The sequence below is a fragment of the Orcinus orca genome, chromosome 16, assembly GCF_937001465.1.
Source record: "Orcinus orca chromosome 16, mOrcOrc1.1, whole genome shotgun sequence".
Lineage (NCBI taxonomy): Eukaryota > Metazoa > Chordata > Mammalia > Artiodactyla > Delphinidae > Orcinus > Orcinus orca.
In genome coordinates this window covers 20306161-20326552 of record NC_064574.1, presented here as the reverse complement: position 1 = coordinate 20326552, position 20392 = coordinate 20306161, and positions in this window count along the sequence as shown.

Below are 20392 nucleotides of genomic sequence, written 5' to 3'. Positions count from 1 at the left end.
TATATTTATAAATTTATAAGTATAATTTACACATTTATATATCTCATTTTGACTCTGATAGAGAGGAATAATACCACGAGTTACAATCTCTGTAGATTCGTTTGACCCAATTCAAGGCCAGGAGGAGAGCAATGAGAAAGAGACAATGAGGCAGGAGGCAAAATGGGAAACTTCTGCCTGAGTTACCCTGGACGTGCTTAGTTTATTGAGTGCTTACTCTGTGTTTGGCTCAATACTAAGTGCTTTCCATAGATTAACATGTCCCACCAACCCTTTGAGCTAGGTCTTGCTGTTATCCCCATTTTCCAGATGAGAAAGCTGAAGCTAAGAAAGGCTTAGTAACTTGCCCAAAGCCACACTTCTCCCCTCAGGTTGAGCTGAAGCAATACGACCCCAAGCCGACTTGATTAACCCGGAAGGTGGTCTTAAGGTGGGCAGCTCCTAGGAAAGAGATGCTCTGATGTATAAATGTATACTTACTGGAGTCTCAGCCCAACCAGGATTAGGACTACACTAACAGTGTGTGTGTGTGTGTGTGTGTGTGTGTGCGTGTGTGCACGTGTGCAAGTGTGTGCGCTCTGCAAGGACCATGTATGAATGTGTGCACTTTAGGAAGCCAGCAACATCACTGGTGTAAATGTCGTGCACACCTGAATACAAACGAAAAAGAAGGAGGGAAGGAAGGATGGAAATAAAGAAAAGTGAAGTGCCAAGTTTACCATATGTCAGTAGCAGGTAAGGTGAGTTTTAAGGACACTTTCAGCTGTGGGAGAAAACCCAATGGGACTAAATGAATAAGCCAGAGGTAGGAAGACCTGAAGTTTAGCTAATTCAGAGGCTAAACCACTCCACCAAAGACCCAAGTGCTTTCCATTGTTCTGCTCTGCTATCTTCGTCCTCAAAATGTTCCCCTCTGGCCAGACAGTTTGAGAGTTTACATCCGGACATGAAAACATTTAGAGGAAGAAGAAGACCATCTATTATGATGTATTCTTAAGGATTAGGTAGCCTTCCTAGAACCCACCATCAGCCTTCTCTTTGTGTCAGTTAAAGCCAGTCACAGACCTACTTCCACACCAGTCCCTGGGAAGAGAAGTGAATCTCCATGGCTTAAACTGACCCCTTGAGATAGAGCGTGTCCTGAGAGTAAACCACTGTGGCCATCAAACTCCCAACACACTGTGTCCCATGCCAAAGATGGCATTTCTGCTAAATAAATGAACTCACAGACAGTGTTGAATGTTGAGTAAAGGGGCCCAATGTCTAACCTCCCAAAAGCAGAGGACTCACGGGAAAGGACTTAGGGCTTGGGAGAGCTCAGCTCTGCATGCTGTTTGCCATGTTCCCTCAATCCCCAGGGCTGTTGCACATGTATCCATACATGGAGCTAGAGAAATGGTCCATACACACAAAGCCCCTGCCTTCAAGGACTTTAAATTCTAGTGGAAGAGACAAAAAATAAAGAATAGACATATAATTTATATGGAAAAATAAAGGGAGATAGACTATAACAAAGGATGTACATCCTTCTAACTGGAAAGACCTCTTCATCCCTGCCATGCTATTCGCCCAGCCCAGTTAGTTCCTGTTCTTAGTTCAGGTCTTAGCTTATGTTTCACAATCCTTTAGGGTCTTCCTAGCTTCTGAAGCTCTCTCTTCTCCTATGAGAACTTCTTCTTATCACCAGAGTTGCAATCTTATATATACTTATGTGAGTGTTTAGTTGTCCTTCTCTATATAATAAGAACCAAATAAACCAGGAAGTAAGTCCATGTGATCAAGATTCTATCTCCAGCAATGAGCACATTGCTTAGCACATAGTAACCACTTCATAAGCTTTTTTTTTTTTGAGTAATGGAATAAGAAACTAAATAACATAAAATACTGGCTTCCGGTAGGGCCACAGAAAAGAAGCATCTTTCCTGAGGGCCACATGCCGCTACCTAATACAGCACATCAAACCCCAGCTATCTACAGCCTAGTTTGCCTGCCCTGAACCAGTTCCCTAAGTCTGCATGCTTTCCAAAAATGCCAGTAAGTGATTGAAAAATATATAGATGAGGTAGCATTCTTATATCCTGTTTATCACTGAGTAGCAGAAGTATTTTTTTTCCTGTACAGCTTATACCGCATGGAGAGGGCACTGGGAGCACAAAATCCTCTCTCTCCTTGGAGGTGTGTTTTTGAAAGCTCTAGAGAATAAAATTGATGACCAAGACTTCACAACACCCCTGATGATGAAAACTGTATCCAGCCTTGCTTCTATATATAGCAGAGCAGCAAATATAGTATTGCAGACCATGGGGGAAAAATGTACATTTTGATTGTTATTATTATTCCCAGATCTATTTTGTCTCAAGCATAAAAGACAGAAAGGAAGTCACACTTCATTGAGTGTTCATGTTGTGCTAGACACTTTTAATAAAAAATATTAATGATAGAAAATAAGATTATTAAATGCTTGCCTGCAAGATCTCATTCAGCCTTTGAGACAGATTTTATTAGTATACCCATTTTATAGATGAGAAAACAGAAGCTCAGGATGGGAAGTTATTGCCTGAGATCACATGGTAGATGAGTGACAGAGACAGGTAAGCCAGGTCAGTCTGTCTCCAAAGCCTTATGTAAGTCTCTAAACTTTCTGCTTTAGTTTGGATTCCCCTGCTGAGAGCAGAGAATTAGAAAGAGTTTGGGTGCAGGAAGTTTATGTGGAGAGTGATCTCCAGAGACAGGATTGAAGGAGCTGGGTACATGTCAGGAAGAGAGGAAATGACAACATAACAGTGTTTGCTATGGTTTCAGATTTTAAGTCTGTGGGACCTCTGGGAGATTGGGGCATTTATCCACCTGCTTCAGTTCCTCACTGGCTAAGGATAGCTCCTGAGGGTATTAATTTTCCTACCCTTTCAGGAGAGGGCTGAGTAGGCTCCAGAGACTTTGAAAAAGACCTTGAGTCAGAAAAGCAGAAAGAAGTTCATCAAGCACTTAAGGCGAGGTGCTGTCAACATGAGTCTTCTGCACTGGGCTCTGCAACAGCACCTGAAATCGCAGGTGGGCTGAGAGATGAGGTACCGGCCACCTGAAGCTCTGTGGCTGAAGTTCAACTTCATTTCTTCTTCACCATGACCTTGAGAGTTAGGTGTTAAGTGTTCTACCTTGCAGTGGGGAAAGACTGGGGTTACGAATTGTCAATGACTAGCCAAAGGGTGCACAAGTGGGCAGTGCCCTTTGAGCCTCCATTTACAGGCAGATCTTTGCATTTGGCTTTCTTTCTGCTGTGCCACACTCTGTTCTACTAAGTTTGAACAAGGCTTAATGCACAAGGATGCAAGAAACCAGATGAGAGAAATCCCAGCCTTCACCCTCAGAACAGCTGAGAAGGGCATGAGGCAGGGATATCACGACTCGACCACAAGACGGTGCTCATCTAAAGAAGAAAACACCAGGCAGACTTCCTCTGAGATCTGTCCTGGAAGCAGGAGGTCATCACTATCTCTAGAAACAGAGCTGATCTCTGTCTTATTGATATTATATCTTTACAATATAAACATCGATGTTTCATCAGTCCTCAGAGTTCACTTTGAGTAGTGAAGACACTAGCATTTTCATTTGCTTTTTAATCAGTGAATGGCTCCAAAATTATTTATTTATGTGCATCTATAAAGACACAACAAGAATCTTTGGGGGAGGGGCATCCTATACATCATGTTTGTGACTCTTCATCAACTTCTCCCCCAGCAAATGTGCAGAAAGGACGGAGCATCCCATGGCCCTGTAGGCTTCTAGTTGTGTCTTCATTCTCAGAACAAGTGAAGAAAAGACTCGAGGCAATTACTAGAGAATGGACTTGAGGATATGGGTAGAGGGAAGGGTAAGCTGGGACAAAGGGAGAGAGTGGCATGGACATATATATACTACCAAACGTAAAATAGATAGCTAGTGGGAAGCAACCGCATAGCACAGGGAGATCAGCTCGGTGCTTTGTGACCACCTAGAGGGGTGGGATAGGGAGAGTGGGAGGGACGGAGATGAAAGAGGGAAGAGATATGGGGATATGTGTATATGTATAACTGATTCACTTTGTTATAAAGCAGAAACTAACACACCATTGTAAAGCAATTATACTCCAATAAAGATGTTAAAAAAAAAAAAGGAAAAAAAAAAAAGACTCGAGGCAAGTCTCTCTGTTTCAATCAACCAGGAAGTGATTCTGGATGATAATAAGAGAGGATAGCAAAGAAGGGGAGAAGGGGGAAATTACTGGCTTGGTCAAAGCTTGCAAAACGACACCAGTGATTAAAACATCTTATGCTGTCCTCGGGCGGCAGAAGCTATCACTGACAAAAGATCTCATACACACACACACAAAAGGAAAGAAATTAGCCATTAAAAATATTTCAGCATAATGCAATTATTACAGCTGTATAATTGAATGGGGAAACCATTGATCTGTAGTAGAAAAGAAATTGCTCTTCTCATTGTGTTCCTATGAATATGTGAACATTAATCTCCATCTATAATCAACGTTCACTTCAAATCTGATTGCGTGCTACTAAACACCCGTAGCTATGCTAACATTATGTTAATATGGTTCAACATCATAGCTCCCAGCTTCACAGCACAAATATTTTTCTTTGGCAATCAATAGTAATTTCAGCTGAGTGGATGGAAGTCACGTTTTAATGGTAATCTTTCCTCCAAGCCTCCAAGTGGAAACTCAGTTGATGTCTTAACATGGCTGCAATGCGTTGCATATAATCAGAAAAATTAACCTGAAAAGAGAGAGAGGAAGGAAGGGGGTGGGGGAAGTGGATTAGAACTAAGAAGCAAGCTTGGCAAAACTCTAAATCTACCTAATAGGTGAAAGTGCTCATTAGGTAGGAAAGAAGTGAGGATGGGTGGGCGGATGGGATTGGATAAATGTATGTTGGTAGGGGGAGACGTGTGCAGAAAGGGGGCTGGGACTGTTAAGAAATCAACTATTTCTCTGGCTGTAAGCCAATGGGATGGAGCAGCCAGGTACCTGTGCAACCTGGATTTTGCCAAAGCAACAGAAAAGTGTGAGGAAACAATAGGAAGCTTGACAAACCTGGATGCAATCTATATGGAAGCACCTTTGCTTTTGAAGCTAACACTCAGATGCCTCTTCTTTCTCTTACTCTTTCATTCATTCATTTATTCATTCATTTATAGCAAGCAATAGAAAATTTTATAAATTTTTATATTTATAAAAATAAAGAAAATTTGGAAAGTGAAGAAACTTGTGAAGGAGAAATTACCTTTTTAAGCTCCTCTACTGCGGGGCACCAGGAATATAAGAATAAAATCAGCACATCTCTGTCCACAGAGAGTTGATGCTTCAGAATGGGAGTTAGACACATGAACAGCTCACATTAACAACCCCTATTGCTTTGGGAGTTTTCCGTACCTCCCCTGCTCCCTTAGCCATGATATTCCTTTTCTGCCACGAGAAAAAGAGACAGAGAGAAGAATGTTTGCTACATTCATTGGGCAAGCATTAATTTCAACCCCCAAAGACTTATCTGAAGGAATTCTTAGGTGAAATCACTGTCTCAGCTCCTTCATCTAAGCTGCTGCCCTCCAGGACTCCTTGTCAACCACACCACACCCTCCCATAGCTCCTTAGACCACCGGCTCAATCTCTGAGAAGGGTCAAGTTTATGACCGTCAAGTCTGCGTGTTGTTTATTATAAGGCAAAGGAAAATAAAACAACACAAGAGGGTTCCCAGGCTCTTTTCCTTCCCCTAATCGTTAACAAGGATTCTAGTGACGTCCCTTTCTTTCACTGCTCCCTCAAGCTCCCCGCCCTCTCTTGCCTAGGTCCTATTTTGAAGGTCAGAGGGGAACATTCGCTGAAGGACAGCAGGGTAGACACTGAAATGAGAAGGGAAATCCAGAGAAGAGATGACAATGGGCCAATGAGAAAGGATGAGGAGAACACTTCTCATCCTTGAGGAGGTGAAAGGTCATCAAGGTTAAATATTTGCTTGTTTGTGTTCAGAAAGAGGAGAAACTTGTGAAAGAGAAACTGCCACGGATATGGGAAATACTGAAAATATTGGATAAAGGGAAAATTTTTTTAATGTTTTCTTATAGTTTGCTGCTTATTCCACTTAATCAAGCCCTACAGAGACCTCAGTGGAGAAATTATCATCTCTTTACTATTTGTTTTCTTCTTTATAATTCCAAAGTGAGGAAAGATTTGAATTACTTTTACTTATTTCTTGCAATCTCAAAAGGCTTTTTATAGGATGACAGTAATAATTATTATCAAATATGACTTACATAACAAAGCTCGACCTATTGGGGAGCCTCTCTCAGATGCCTTCTTTATCCCCAAAACTCCTGCTCAACTTTAATTTCATCAGCTCTGCTTGGTTTATTGTGACTGTCTCTCCCCCGGCCTCCCTAGACCCTGGGTTTTTACCTTTTAATCTGTCCCCTACAAGATGAACCAAAAAGCTTGCATGATCAGGCATACTTTTCAAGACATTTGGAAACTAAGCGTCCAGAACATGGAAACAAGACTATATATTTCCATCCATGTTTAAAGTCACGCAATAGCCAGTGAAGTACTTGACAAAATTTCACTAAACTTACCGTTAAATGTTTAGAAGCCTGTTTTGAGTTTTACTGCTTATTAGCAAAGCCAACAACAAAAAAAAGTCACTGGAGAAAATACTCAATCTTCCCAACACAAGAAAAACAGCTGAAAGATTACACAGAAAACAGTATGGTAACAAATAAAAAGGTATTCCTTTGCCAGCAGATTCCATTAGAAGATGCAGAGAAAACCTTGCTGAAGATCTGAAGAGTCAAGTGTTAAAAGAAATTATTTGATGTGTGAGGTCTGCTGTACAGTTGGGTGAAAGTACAGATGTTTCTAACGTTTCTTTCCTTGTGGAATTTGCGACATGTAATACGGAATAAACTTCTTTTTAACACTGAAGAATATATGTAATGGAGAAAAAATATTTCAGCAATACATGACTTTGTTATGAAACCAATATTTTATGAAATAACTATAAGTGGATCTACTGATAGAGTGACTAATTGAGTGGGATTTATTTTTCTTTTTAACTCCAGATAAGGTTACAAAGAAAGCTCTGGATATGAAATTCATAGACTAGATCATTACATCTATAGCAAAAAAATAAAATAAAATAGTTGAAGTCGTAGGTGTGCAAAAATGTTTACAGTTTATTATCATGTGCTTAATTTTGTAAAAGATCTTTAAAACACAAAAGAATGTTTACCTTTATAATGAGATAGTGACAATAAAAATAATTTTCATAATGTAGCAAAGAACTTCAAGAGCTGCTAGCTTTAAGGTTATTTATTTTTCTTTTATAAAATGACAAGTGTTTTAAGTTTCCAAACAATTTTTCTGCCACTGAAATATCTGTCAGTATAATGTCACTTATCAGATAATTTAATAATAATAATAACAATGATGTTGAGAATAATAATAAATATAACCTCTCACTTCAAGGTTAAGGTGACATTTTAAAAACAAGGAACAAAGTATCTGTTCAGTAAATGAAACAGGCTATGGAGAGAGTGTTTTGAAAATGAATGTTGGAAAACATCTCTGTTACAAATTTTGTTGCTAAAAACAATATAAATGCATTAATTATAAGAGCTCTGCCTATATACTTGGAAATACATCACAGAGTTGTTTCTCCTGTGTAAAATTCTTCTAAACCAAAATTTGTAGTGGCATTTGAAGTGTTTGCATGAACATATGGGGGCAACACCTTCCGATTATTTCGTGAAACTACTAACTGGCATTATGGAAGATAGATTGTCTCTAGATTACATCAAAAACTGCTGTATAATTGGTGGATGAAATGAAGTTGAAAAATGAGTTTGATGATGAGGAAAGCAGAGCCTGGGGTGCCCTTCTTTTGCATTTTGCTCTATGTGTCAATTTCAGGGATAGATTGCTTTGTAACAAACCACTCTTAATTTTGCATGGTTCTGGTGTTTGAAATCCTCAGCTGAACAATTCTTAGGGTATCTGGAGCACTTGCAATCAAATGCCGGTGGGGCTGGAGATATCTGAATGCTTCTTTATTCAAGTTTCTGATACTTGGTCTCTAGGATCACTGGCATGGCTGAAATGATTGGGTGCTAGCTCAGCATCTCTCTCTCCAAGCGGTTACTCCACATAGCTAGCTTGGCTCCCTTAGAGCATGGTGGGTCCATGATAGTCAGATTTTCCCCCATGTGGATGGCTTCCCCCAGTATGAGCATTCCAGAAAACTCAAGTGGAAGCTCTAAGGTTTCTTCTTATAGCACAGTCTTGGAAGTCCCAGAAAGTTGCTTCCACCACATTCTGTTGGTCAAGAAGATCTCTAGAGCCAGTCCAGAAACAAAAGGATGGGAATTAGACTCCACCTCTCAATGCAAGGAGCATCACAAGTACAGAGAGAGAAGGAACTGAAGATAGTCATCAACTTCTGTAAGAATTAACTGATGTAACACATCTGAAACACCTGATCCTGTTGCTAACTTATAATCAGTGCTTAGACAATATAAAGAACATGTACTCAAATACTTTTTAAAGTTCGAACAGAGCTCGTGTGATTACAATGACTGATTCCTTTTCTTATTTTCTTTAACACATGTGGCCTGACAAAGGATTGTTTTGTTTTGTTTGTGGAATATAATGCTAACAACTAATGTTTATTGAACTTTTCTGATATGCTGAGCTCTTTTCACAAATGATGAAATTTGATCCTCTCCACAAATCTTTTAGGTAAGTACTCTGTGTACTTGGATTCCTTAGATACTAATGACTAAAGCACAGAGAATTTTGTGACATCCTGGGTCACACAGCATCTAGTACCAAATGGATATGAGAGTCACCTAATCTAATAGCAGTGACTGAGCTCTGTCCTGCCAGGTGGTTGAAAAGTCTGTAAAGATATACATGTTAAATTCCATTTTATTATGCATTTCATGAATTAGTTTCATTCTAATTTATTAAAATAGACCACAAAAAATTATAGTATATCTTTTCTGTAGAATACTATATAACTGTCACAAAGGATGAGGTAGGTGCTTTGTATTATTTTGAAAACAAAGTTGTAGGAATATATAAAATATACATATAGAATATACTTACTATGTATATATTATATATATACAGAGAGAGAGAGAGATGCCACATTAGAAACTGTTACATGTAGTTCATACTGGGAAATGGGAATTGGGTTTATTTGACAAGAAAAAAGAAAGGTCCTTTTTTCCTTTTCAGGAAAAGGAAAAAGTTACTATTACTTAGTGCCATAGTGGTTGCTGCTCCTGGCTTGCCTCAGCCCACCCCAAAGATTACCTACAGCTTTGCCTACAGTTCCCATATACATTACTTTGGCTTCGACTTCAAGGTCCTCAAGCCTTCTCTCTCTCTCTCTCTCTCTCTCTCTCTCTTGCCCCTAGGATTTTTCTTGCCCTGCTGGCTTGGCCCAGGTCAGAAGCCCCTGTGAGCAGACCTCAACTCATGAGGGACAGCAGTTATGGATAAACACTCCTACTTCTCTGAACTGTGTTCTTCACAGCTTCTCATGGGTCTCTGTGGACTGTACCCCAGTTATCCACAGCAGCCCCCCCCTTCCCGTTTTCACACCCCCTTTACTGGCATTCCCCCTTCCCTGCCTCACTCCCCAGGTCCTCACCATGCTTCCTGGGATCACCTCCCAAATAAACTACCTGCACCTGAATCCTTCTCTCAGCATCTGCTTTAGAGAGACCCCAAACTAAGACAAATAGTATTTGAACTTTTTCTTGTGCTCATGTAACTTTCACTTAAACAAGCAAACAAAAGACAAAAGGTGTTATTCATTCATTTAAATGAATAACACCATCAAAGAATGAACTATTTTCAGGCACCAGCATGGGTTGCGTTATCCCTGTTGCACACACTGGGCTTCTGGGTGAGGGTCTGAGTAGCCTTCTGGTTTCCACTAATGGGCACGAACACATTCTGAGGCCACATTTGCATCTAAGGAAAACCAGGCTCTGGACAGGGTCTCTCCAGCAAGGCTTGGAGAGCAGGATTCCAAGCTCACTGCCTTGCAAAACGGTAGCATGACTTGTTTCTCTGTTTCCCGTCCCCACCCTCTCTCACAAGCATCTTTGATTTAACACAGCTTTATGCTCATCACCACACCATTACTACGGGATGCTTGCTTCCCACGAGCGCATAGCCTGGGCCGAGAGACCCCGCAATTCATTGTCTGGCTCTGACACAGTGCCCTGGGCCCTGGCCCTGGGGAACCGAACTAAGTCGTCTCAAGATTACAAGCCATTTCAGCCCAATCAGAGGTTATGGCCCCTACTTTTTAACATCCTGCTTTTATTTGAAGGCTATGAAGTGTAATAGTTCACCATTTTGGTTTAAGTATCACCATAAAAGTCACTGAGATGGAACAGGCCATAAGTAGTTCTTTTACATAGTGTAGCTGAGGCTGGGAGCTTACGTCTTCATTAACCCACAGAAATGGCTCTGAAATGAAATGCCGGGTGGGTGCCGCTCAGCGTCAGGGATCAATCATATCCTTCTGACCCCGTGTGCCTCACTTTGTCCCTTCGTGGTGCTGATGGTGAGTGAGTTGGGAACTCAGGAAGGAAAGGAGCAGACAAACGTCATAAGGAGATTCTGTGGATGAAACACCCAGCTCTGGGATGAAAAGTGAAAAACTCTTCCCGATACGGAGCCGTTTGCCCAGGAAGACATCTCTCCTTATCACCCACCGGCCATCAAGTATTCTGGGTCACCAGAATCTGTCCCAGAGGCATAGAATCTGTAGGCATATGCTGTGGTCTGGCTGTTTTGTGTCTCCCTCAAAATTCATACTTTAAAATCCTAACCCCCAAGGTGATGGTCTGAGGAGGAGGGGTCTTTGGAGACATTAAGATAGAGTCCTCATAAATGAGATAAGTTCTCTCATAAAAGAGACCCCACAGAGATCCCTAGGCCCTTCCACTAGGTGAAGACACATGAGAAATCAGCAGTCTGCAGGCTGGAAGATGGCTATTACTAAAACCTCACCATGCTGGCACCCTGATCTCCAACTTCCAACCTCCAGAATGGTGAGAAATAAATTTCTGTTGTTATAAACACAGAAGCTACCCAGTTTGTGGTATTTCATTATAGCAGCCCAGATGGACTTAGACAACATAGTATGACAAAACAATTTTATTCTGCTTATCAGGGTGGCATTTGCTTATGTCAGAATTCCAGGGGACATTTTCTACCTATTCCCATGGCACTGTGAGAAAAAAACAGTTCTTTAGTGAAATAATTTGGTGGGAAAACTAACCAGGGATTTTTCACTACATAGAATTTAGGACTCAAAGAGCTTTAATATGTTGACAAATACACAAATTGCCAAAGATTTTTATTTGAAACTTTTCTCAAAGAATTTCTCTTAGAGTTCAAGTTTCATGCCTTACTGACATAAGGTGACCTTTCTCCCAATGCTCACATGGGAGATTCAGAACCTTGTCCCATCCATGGTGACCTAACACTTGAACACATAAGAACCAAACACTCCACTGCACTAAGAGATACATATCACCCCATCCTTTTGCAACTGCCACTCATACGCTAAGGTTCCCATCCCTCTTGCCTAATTCTGCCCCTACCCCTAAATGACAGGGTGAGGGTCTGTAGCCAAGACAAGTTGTCTTCATTTTCTTTATTGCCAAGCCATTATTATCTATATGTTTATATTATTATCTATATGTTTATTATCCCATCTCTAAAATTGGATATAGAGAAAACTCTCCCAGCACCAACTCTCTATATCCAATTTTACCCAACAGATTTTTTTTTAATGAAGAGATCTACCCTTGTCTTAGAAATAGGGCCATTCAACCCACTTTCTCCCATGACTAAAATGTGATAGGTCTTCAGTACATGTTAGTGTCTTGTCTTGTCTTTCCATTTTTTCTTTTCTTAGAAAATCCTAAGAACTAAAGCTCTACAGAGTGACTCTCAGATTCGATGGGACCAAAGGCCCACACTAACCAAGGATGCCGTGGTCATGTAGCAAGACATAGACAACTCCTTCTTATTTTCATATTCATGCCAACAATGCTAATCTATTACAACATAACCTACCTCTTTACATCCCTCCTGTGGATCCATTAAATTTTCTCTGAGAGGTAAAACCTATTTGACCTCTCGGCCTTGACTCTTGCTTCCTTAAAATCCTTTCTTTTGAAAAGCCTTTCCAATCATCTTTATCTTCCTCATAAAGGTGTAGATATGGTCATGTGGCCATCTCTTAACAAACATGCATTGTCTAAGCCAGAAAAACTAGTCTCCTGCTCCTTGTAAGGTCTTCGCTTTGCAGAAATGCCCTTTTATTCAATGTCTTTCAAGTTGTGAAACATCGCCCTTTCTGTTCCATGGTTCCCCATTCCCTTGTCTCGTGTGCACATATTGAGGTAATGGGGTAAGAAGGCGCCTCATACACCAGTTCCAGAGCTTAAGCCCAAGAATACTGGAGAAATCTCTGCTCTACTAAGTCTGTGGCTATGAAAAGAGCATTTTTTTTTTCATTGTACAAAAGAGATCTGTAGGAAAGTCTGTCTTTAGACACCCAGAAATAATGTGTGCTCCCTCACCAGTAAGTAAACATGGCATCTAAAATGGGGCAAGTCCAGTCTTTCATTTTGCCAATTGCAGAACCAAATTTAGTTTATCAATGGAGGCAGCTCCTTCTATGTCAGCCCAGGTTCTGTACTCAGCAAGAGTGTAACTTGAAGTCACCATTCAGTAGTCCACTGACAATTTGGAGTTAAAGAAGGAAGCTAAGATGTAGCCACTATAATCCACATATAGAAGATTCAGAACCTTTGCTCATCCATGATAACTTAGCACTTAAACACACCAAAACCAAGCATTCTACTGCATGGAAATATACCCAACATCTGGTCCTTTTGTAGCTGTTATCCATTTACTAATGTTCCCATCCCCCATGCCTAGTTCTCGGCTCCCTACCTCTAGATGATAGGATGGGGGTTAAAACCAAGTCCCAGACACTAAGCTCTCCATAAAAAACAGACCTCTATCACATTCACTCTGCATGGCTGCATTTCTGATTCACTGTCCTCTAGCCATTTATTTCCTTCAACTCCACACTCCCCAAAATATTCCAACAATAATTTTTCATTTTCTCCTAATTTTGCTTTTAGTTTTTTTTTAAGTTTAGGTTCCCCATTTTCTTATCCATTATACTCTTGATTTAACCTCCACAGCTATTTTGATGATTCCCTTTAGATTATTCCCTTTTGATTATTCCTTCCATCAAACTTATACTGATACCCCACTGGGCTTTCTCTGGCTGGTATGTGGGGGCCTGTAAACTGTTTCTTTGCCAACCATTTACATATTTCCAAGGATGTAGGTACAGCATTATCCTTACTGCCACCTTTCTGTCAAGAATAACATTTCTAATAAACTAATAGCAGCAGATTCTCTCCAGAAAAATTATGGAACTCTCATCAAAGAACCATGCTATTGTCCTTTCCCTCAAAGTGCTGCCTTTGCGGGTACTTGCATCATTTACTACTTTTCTTTGTGTTCTTCAGAAGCTTGGCTTTCTCATCTTTGAATTATTCCTCTGGAACAGTTAGATATGCCTTGGACCTCATATGTGCAACATCAAGATGATGTATTTTCCTACAGGATTAAGGATTAAACTTGCCACTACCCATCCCTACATGACTAATATGGGCTGGTTTGTGTCCCCTCAGTATAAGGCATCCAAAACACATTAAAATCATCTGAGACATGACAAGATTTAGCTTATTCCCAATCCTTCTAGATCCCAGCACAACAAAGACTTCCTTGAACTGGTGACTTTATGATTGTGATCCATTGCCTTGGGCCTCAAATGACAGAATAGAACAACATTAAGACCAACAGGGCAGAGCGAAGGGCAGTGGGTGTCCAGAAATTGAGGCAGCCACCACCATCTTCCTCAAGTTAAGCTCTTGAGAACTCCTTGGGGAGATGAATTTTGTACCCAGGACTCATTTATCTTCTACAGCATTCTCCTAATTGGCTTCCTGTCTTCCTTTCATGTCTTCATAAAATACAGATACACTACCCCACTAGAGCTAATATTCCTGCTGCTGATTTGTGGACGTTTCATCACCTGATGCTCTTGCATCCGTATCCATCTATCTATCTATTTCCTAAATTATTTTCCTGTGTATTTTTCCAGATGTTTGGAATTGCTAGAAGTCTGAACTCTGATTTACAGAGTGGAGGTGGGGGGAGGGTGTTATTTAATGCAACATGATTTGAAGTGTCACACAGTCTGTCTATATTTGGAAATATCTACTTTCCTGGCATCACACAGGACCAGACACAGCCTAAGGCCTTATGTTTCCTATTTAACTTAACAACCTACACAAATGTCTCTTTTACATATTATCAATGTGTCTTTAATAGTCTTGCAATTCTTGAAGCAATCTGAGTCTGATTTGAATAAGAAAAATCCTGCAGGCTGTGGTATGTGAGGACCCAACTGTCTCACACAACCAAGTACAGTTTCAAAATATACACACTAGCCCAGAAGAGCATCTTTCATGCCTTTTGAAGAACACCTATTCTTAATTGTTGTATTTAACATGTGTTTAAGATTTATGGTCTGGTAGGATCTTTTCATTTTGTTTTTATTTCTGTTTTGACAAGGGATGGGGTGGGGCAGGGTGTGGTTTACGAAAACAGCTCAATGAAATAGCATAAAAATGATGCAATTTCTTGCTCTGTCATATTGGTCTCCACTCTCTATCAGTAAAATATTGGCTACAAATAATTTCTACAGTCCTCCTTGAAGGCTTCCAAGGAGGATGTGTGTGTTATACACAGCATTAGTGTGTGTTATACACAGCATTAGCAGATGTGTGTGTTATACACAGCATTAGCTGTGGAAAGAATAACAGGGTTAAAGAAGACGTTTTCCAGTTATAAGGAGAGTGAGAACCACTCTGACTTTTTTAGGGTGAAAGCAATCAACTGTGAGTCTCATTGGGGTAGCCTTGGTGAGCCCTCCAGACTGGAAATTCAGACACCCAGCAGGTATTTTATCTCCTGAGTGAATGGGGTAGCAATGAGGAGTAATATGAATAAAGCCTAAGGGAAAAAAAATGGAACAAGAAAAAAGATGACAATAATTATTCTCCGGACTGGATAAAGTTGCCCCTCAAGTTCACTCATCTCCAAGTTCACTGAACAACTTTCTAACATTTTTGTTGAATGTTCATACCAGGGAAGAAGTAGAGGAAGAGATCCTTGATAATAAACAGAAGAAATATATTCATCTGGAAAGTAAAGGTAACTGTACATTGGTTCAATGTTATCTGGTTTATGCATCCATTGTTTATGAGTTTGGTTACTGTGAGTTGGTTCCAAGAATTTGAACATCAGACGAACAACAATCAAGTTATATTTCAGGACATGCAAAGTTGAGAGGTTGTCACTTCTTTACCCTGGCCCATTGGACTCCCTCTTTGAGAGAATTTGAATCTTGAGTCAAGTATAAAAATTCATAACTCATTGGAACTATATTTCTAGAGGCACTTTTGAGATTTCCCTTGCATTCCTATTGCTGAGATTCCCTCAAGCTCTCCTGATTTCTATCCTTCTCAAGGTTGAGAAGTGCAGCTTTTCCTTTACTTCTCTGAACTATCCACTATATACTTCAAAATATATATATATATTTTACTTTGCTTTCATTAGCCAGATGTGAATTCTATTTCTTGCAACTTGGGACCATAAGTCATTCAGGAACCACGAGGGCTTTTCCACTTGGGTACAAATCAAGGTACTTGAAAGCCACAACTTTTTAACTGGATTTCAGGACCCAGAGGCAGGATAACTAACCTTTTATTAGGGAAGCTGTGAACTCTGCCTCCTCCTTTCCAGGCAGAGACAAACAGTTCTCCACCCAGGCCTGACTGAGCAATGTGATGGTCAGAACCCACAGGCGTTCTCACAGGAAGGAACTGCTGGAACTTGCTCAGGAGGCCCTGGCCAGCACCACGTGCTAGAGGGCCCAGGAGGAGGGTTCCTGACTCACCCTGGGCGGTCGGGTGGAAATAAACTGTGTCTACCGCCTGGTTCTGGCAGCAAAAGCAGCACCAGCACCAGAGAAAGTTCGGACTCCAGACCCCCCAAAACCAGGAAATTCCATGCTGGAGCTAAAATTGTAGCTGGCCTCCCCAGCCGTGCTCCCAGCTCGCATGCACTGAAGCCACAGCACAGCCTGTATCCACACACCAAGTTACCCACGTGGGTTGAATTATGGAAGCACAGAACTGCTGGGGCTGAGGTCCTCTGTAACTCTCCCACCCTCGGAACCCTGGGGCAAGCGGGATCTTCACCCTCCATGTGCTTGAATACTTGGAACAAGCTGGCTGTTCATTTTAACCACCGCATTAGAAACAGAAGACTCACACACGCGAGCCAGGCACCGAACTAGAGAGTTAATGAAAGTTATCTATCCACTCTTTCTGACAACATTTTGTTCAAAGTAATATTAACCCCATTTTACAAAAGTAGCCCGGGTTTACATGATGTTTATGAGCCAGGTTTGGAATTTGAGCCCAGATTTCTTATGCCTGAAGCCTAACTATTTGATTGTTTCTAACTGAGGGACCTGAGAGTGTTTGCACTGATGCTACTATGCTCAAGTGCTTTTATAAAATTAGAAAACCAGACCCCTTACACTATTGGAAGAGCCAGGAAATGCTTTCCTCTGTGCCAGGAGATTTTCCTCTGCCTGTCCTGGGAAGGTCATTGTCATGCTCAGTTCACAAAGGATATGACTTGGAGGAAAGAGCCCTGGATTAAGAATTAGGAATCCAAAGCCACTGTTGGCATGACATGGGTTCTGACACTTGCCTTCTTTGTGTCTTCAACACATTCATTTCTAAGACAGGGCATAACAACCTCTAGCGGCAATAGCTGTGTGCTCTGTGAATAAGGCAATGATGGATCAAAAGGTAGGGGAGGAAGCCATCTGTCCCAGTGGAGGTAAGTTTTTATTACTAACATTGTTTAGACTTGAAAATGAAGGTGGCTTTTAGTTGTTTTATGATTGCTTTTAAATTGCCTTTAGACAATGCAACCCTTACAACCTGCCAGATGGAGTGGGGTGGCGGGGTGGGAGGCACTCCCAATTCTCCTAACTCTGCATGTCCATAGATCAAGGAATCTACCAGAAAAATTCAAGGCTGCTGCTAGAAAAAGACTTATAGACCACAAACATCAAATCCGTCACTTACAAATCCAGAAATTAAAGCCCCTAAAAGAGAAGTGACTTGCCCAAGATCACATAGTAAATCAGTGGCAGAGTGAAGGTTAAAGCCAATCTTCTCAATATAAAAGGGAATTTTGGTACAAATGTAAAGTAATATTATCACATTATCTTACGGCTGGAAAAGCACCCCCTAATATTTCCAAGGAGCCCAGGCCCTTCCAGTTCTGATTCTGACACTCAGGCAGAGTTTCCTCGGGTGGAGGGAGAACAGGACTTGGATCCCAAAGATTTGGATTCAAGTCTTTGGGTGCTGATGACCTCATTGTGTGGGGAGGAGACATGAACAGCTAATTCATGCTATCAGGTGGAAATGACTGCCCAAGACACCAGCACAAGCAGTGTCCCAAAGAGCACACGATGAGTTGTCAAATTAGCAGAACAAGAAAGTAATGATCCCGGAAAGCAGAGTAAAGCAACCACTTTGCCTCTTTCATGAACCCTTCCCAGCTCACCTTATATCCTTCTGGCTTTCTAAGCCCTTCATCAGTTACTTAAATAGGTGATTTGCTTGGTAATGATGTGTTTATGAAAAACGATGTTTTAGGGAAACCATAAGAGATTTAGAGTCAATAGACCTATGTTTATAGCTCATCTCTGCCATTTGCTAATTGAATGATCTTGAACAAGTTCCTTTACCTTTGAAACTGAACTTTCTCTTCTGCAAAGAGGGAACAATAACCTATATTTCTCATGACTGGGTGAGAGTTAAGTGAGAAACTGGACAGAAAGCATCCACCACTGTCCTTGGCTCCCGGTGAATGCAGAGTAGCTCCTTTTTCTTCAGTTGTACGGCTAACTCGTTGAGGGTAAGTTCAGGCCTTTATGTGACTCAACATCACTCATGGCTCTTTCACAGTGGTACCCAAAGCACTGTTGATTTGAACTGACTCAAGAATGGTCAGGAGACAAAAGATTAATCTCCAAAATTTACAAGCAGCTCATGCAGCTCAATATAACAAAACAAAAAAACCCAATCCAAAAATGGACAGAAGACCTAAATAGACATTTCTTCAAACAAGATATACAGATTGCCAACAAACGCATGAAAGATGCTCAACATCACTAATCATTAGAGAAATGCAAATCAAAACTACAGTGAGGTATCACCTCACACCAGTCAGAATGGCCATCATCAAAAAATCTACAAACAATAAATGCTAGAGAGGGTGTGGAGAAAAGGGAACCCTCTTTCACTGTTGGTGGGAATATAAATTGATACAGCCACTATGGAGAACAGTATGGAGGTTCCTTAAAAATCTAAAAATAGAACTACCATACGACCCAGCAATCCCACTACTGAGCACATACCCTGAGAAAACCATAATTCAAAAAGAGTCATGGGCTTCCCTGGTGACACAGTGGTTGAGAGTCCGCCTGCCGATGCAGGGGACACGGGTTCGTGCTCTGGTCCGGGAAGATCCCACATGCCGCAGAGCTGCTGGGTCCGTGAGCCATGGCCACTGAGCCTGTGCTTCACAACGGGAGAGGCCACAACAGTGAGAGGCCCAGGTACCGAAAAAAAAAAAAAAAGAGTCATGAACCACAATGTTCATTGCAGCTCTATTTACAATAGCCAGGATATGGAAGTAACCTAAGTGTCCACTGACAGATGAATGGATAAAGAAGATGTGGCACATATATACAATGGAATATTACCCAGCCATAAAGAGAAATGAAATTGAGTTATTTGTAGTGAGGTGGATGGACCTAGAATCTGTCATATAGAGTGAAGTAAGTCAGAAAGAGAAAAACAAATACTATATGCTAATACATATATATGGAATCTAAAAAAAAAAAAATGGTTCTGAAGGACCTAGGGGCAGGACAAGAATAAAGATGCAGGCATAGAGAATGGACTTGAGTACACAAGGAAGGGGAAGGGTAAGCTGGGACGAAGTGAGAGAGTGGCATGGACATACATACACTACCAAATGTAAAATAGATAGCTAGTGGGAAGCAGCCACATAGCATAAGGAGATCAGCTCGGTGCTTTGTGACCACCTAGAGGGGTGAGATAGGGAGGGTGGGAGGGAGGGAGACGCAAGAGGGAAGAGATATGGGGACATATGTATATGTATAGCTGATTCTCTTTGTTATAAAGCAAAGACTAACACACCATTGTAAAGCAATCATACTCCAATAAAGATGTTAAATAAATAAATAATAAAATTAAAAATAGAATGGTCAGGAGAGAGAAGAGGAGAGTCCATGAACAACAGACAAAAGTTGGATTTCCACTATTTTTCATTGAATATCAATCAGAATCTGAGTTGAGCTTCCCAACAGCTCTTCATGGCCCTGGGCCACTGTGTGATTCCATCACTGGCTTGATGCAGAGCTATGCCGACAACCAAAGAAGAAAAATTACTTCCCCAAACATCTCAGAACCCAGGTGGTTTTACTGGTGATCACTTTAAAACTTCCATATGGCAATCTCTACAGCATATTCCTTTCCCCAGGACATATAAACTGATAGAAAACTACAAGTTCAAATAAAGTAAATGAAACCTTCATGGCAGAACCTGACCAAAAGAAAAGTACCACTTATCATCATAGCCATGAGAGTGCTATACCAAAATTAGTCACAAGTACTGAATGGTTTATGAAAAAAAATTATTATTATTTACAGGCATACCTCAGAAATGTTGCAGGTTTGGTTCCAGACCACTGCAATACAGCAAATATTGCAATAAAGCCAGTCACATGAATTTTTTGGTTTCCCAGTGCAAGTAAAAGTTATGATTACACTATACTGCAGTCTATTAAGTGGGCAGCTGCATTATGTCTAAAAACAACAATCTACATACTTTAATTAAAAAATGTCTTACTGCTAAAAATTGCTGACCATCAACTGAACCTTCAGTGAGTTGTAGTTTTTTGCTGGTGAGGGTCTTGCCTCGATGTTGATGGCTGCTGACTGATCAGAGTGGTGGCTGCTGGGGTTGGTGTGACTGTGACAATTTCTTAAAATAATACAACAGTGAAGTTTACTTTCACAAACAATTTCTCTGTAGCATGCAATGGT